This window comes from Micromys minutus (genome assembly GCF_963924665.1).
Source record: "Micromys minutus genome assembly, chromosome: X".
Taxonomy (NCBI): Eukaryota; Metazoa; Chordata; class Mammalia; order Rodentia; family Muridae; genus Micromys; species Micromys minutus.
Genome location: NC_137970.1, coordinates 104,149,281 through 104,152,650, shown reverse-complemented (window position 1 = coordinate 104,152,650; position 3,370 = coordinate 104,149,281).

The following is a 3,370-nucleotide window of genomic DNA, read 5'->3' as shown; positions in this document are numbered from 1 at the left end:
TTTCAGTAGGGGCACAACCGGAAATGTAAACTTTCCATGAAAGGCAAAACTAGAGAAGGTTTTATGATGCTGGTGGGGAAGGAGAGACAGAAGTCTTAGTATTTCTCTTTGACAGAAACTGAAAGTTTTTTTTTTTTTCCAATCTGATGTTGCTCATTTGGGTAACAGGCCTTAATTCCATTTTGTCTGGGGTTTCTCACTTTCCAGTTTGATGAAAACATTTGGCAGGAATTGTTTGGCATTATTCGGTATTAACGGGATGTTTATTTAAACGGCATGATCATTGTGTAATATGCTCTCCTGAACTGAATTCTGGAATCCCAGAAAATTAGGTTTCAAAACTACTGAAATGTGAGTAAAGCCTATAGTTGAATTCATAATAATAATCTACTGGTGTTAATTTCTTGGCTTTGACAAGTGTGCACAGCATGGTGTTAACATTTGGGGGCTTGGATGACAGATATGTATGTAGAAAGATGCAATGTCTCCACATACAAAATTACCCCCAAAGTAAAGAAGTTTGTTTGAAAAACTAATCTTAAGTTAGAACAAACCAAGCACTCAGTGAAGCAAAGACAGATTGCTAATCAAAGCACTGATTGGCTGTCACACTGGGGGACGATCCTTTAGGGAGATAATTGCTTGATTTATGTGGAAAAGTTACTTAGGAGAAAAAGCCTGTTATGTCCCAGAAGATGAGTTGGCTGAGTTGGGGAGGGCTGTTTTAATTTCAGGAGAATCAAATGATGATTTTCTTCTTTGATAGCATGTTCTGTTGATGCAATTTTCATTGAGGTAATTGTTTTAAATGGGAAACATGGATCCCAATGGATTACTTAATGGAGTAATCAGCAAAGACTGGAATCTCCTCATAATGGGTTTGTATATAGCAGGCTAAAGTGGATAAACAGCTTCATCTGAAAGATGATTATGTTATGTATATGAAAATATGTGTTATAAAAGTATTATGTCATGAACCAGGTATAGTAGTTTTGTAGTTGGGGAGCTTAGGCAGGAGGATTGTGCGAACGTAGGAGTTTCAGGCCAGCTGTGGTGAATCAGCCACAGGAAAAACATTTCCAAAGGCAAGGGGAAGCAAGATGTGACTATTCTTAAATATGCCTGCATGCAGGTGGTGGCAGAAGGCAGAGAAGGGATTTATTTGAGAAGTCGCTAGAACCAGGAGAGGTCACTATGGAATTGCATATGTGGGAAAATTTTGAAGCAGTTATGACATGCTTCTGAGATGTCAAAATGGGTCAAAACTGATAATAAATAGTGGCCTTGGACAAGAGATGCACATCTACCTTACCAAGAATAGGGCTGTAGGATAGAGACCCAAGCACTATTGCTGATGCCAAGAAGTGCTTACTGGCAGGAACCAGATATGGTTGTCTCCTCAGGGGCTCTGCCAGAGTCATACTGATACAGTTGAGGATGCTTGCAGATAATCATCGGACTGAATACAGGGTCCCCAGTGAAGGAGCTAGAGAAAGGACTGAAGGAGCTGAAAGGGTCTGCAACCCCATCGGAAGAACAACACTATCAACCAACCAAACCCTCCAGAGCTCCTAGGGACTAAAACAGCAACCAATGAGCACACATGGAGAGACCCATGGCTCCAGTTACATATGCAGCGGAGGACGGCATTGTCTGGCATCAATGGGAGAAGAGGCCTCTGGTCCAGTGAAGGTGCATTTTCCCAGTGTAGGGGAATGCCAAGGTGCTGAGGTGGAGTGATTGGTTGGGAAACGGAGCATCTTCATGGAAGCAAAGGGAGGGGGAAGTGGGTTGGGAGTAGGGAAAAGGGGGATAACACTTAAAATGTAAATACAGAGAATAGCCAATAAAAAAGATAAAAGGATAGAGAGCTCCAGACTTAGAGGAGAATTAGGATCTAGGGAGAGTTGAAGAAAGTAAGGTGTATGTTTCCACTCTGATCAGGGAGATATACAGACTAAAACAGTTGTATGTTGAAAAGTTCTGAGAGGTGGATGTGGCAGAGGAAGGTAGAGATGCAATAGGGGACCTAGTAAGGTCATGGATGCAGCAGCATCCAGAGTGAAGGTCTGAGAGCTGGAGAAGGTACAGCATGCAGCGAGCAGAGAAAAAGACAGAGATTATTGTGGTGGAGCTGAGAATGTTTGTGGAAGTGTGTCCAATAAACCACTTCTCAGAATTTTCTTCTCCTCTATACTATGTTCTCCCTTCTGCCTTACTGTTTTTTCATGAGACCCGTGGGTTTGGAATCTTCAACAAGGACATAACACAGCTTGGGCAGCTTGAGGGCATGACCCGTTTGAGAGCTGTTTCTGAATTGGTACAAGCAGGAAGAAACATGTATGCCCACTTGGCTTCCGTTTGGTCTGTCCATCAGGTCAGCAGCCACAGTTGCACTAGGGGCTTCTACTTTCACCACGGAACTGAATTGTCACACTTATCTATCATTGGGGGTTTTCCCTAACACTGAAATCAGCATTGTCCACTTGCATATGAGTCAGCATCTAAGAGTAGTCAGTTTTAATGACACTCACTTGAGTTCCCCTCATAAATTACCTACTTTGTTGAGATAATGGAGATCTAATTTTTATCTAAAATAAGTGAATGCCTGTGTGATTTAAATGCATTCTTGTTGGTTTCTCAGGTTGATTATTTAAAGGAATGGAAATAGCCTAACTTCTCCTTTGGAAGTAAGTGAAGCAAAAGTACCATAGATGTATAATTTCTAGAGCTTGAGTTACAGTGTCTATAAGCAAATAAAAACACAGCTCACCTTAGTATGCTTTGCTTGAAACCCAATTGACTAGAAATCAGTGCCTATGAATGACATGTACAAAATGTTTTCAATAAAGTAAGGGGGCGATCTGAACCCTACTTTCTTTATACAGAGTCAGAATCAAACGGAGCTGGTTGTGTTAGCTGCCGAAAATAGTTCTTTCATCATCTAACCCAAATGAATTGAATTTCTAACGTGTGATAGATAATGGTTGGAAGGGACAAAACCCTCTCTGCTCTTTTAGAAAATACTTACTTTCTTATTTTAATTATGCATGGTGGTATGCTCACTTGAGTACTAATATCCAAAGTCTTAGAAACCCTGGCACTAGAATTCCAAGTGTTTGTGAGCCATCTGGTGTGGGGTATGGGAACCGAACTCAGGTCCTTTGGAAAAGCAGTAGGCACTTTTAACCGCTGATCCATCTCTTCACCTCCACTCTCTGTTCTTAAATTGAAAGCATATAGTCACAGAGGAAGCACGTATGTGTATGACTTCACATACTAGACTATTTTAAGTGCGGAATAAAAGCAATTGCAAAGTCAAACAGGAGCATTCGGGAGGAGATATTTATGAGGAGAGAGGAGAGGGAGG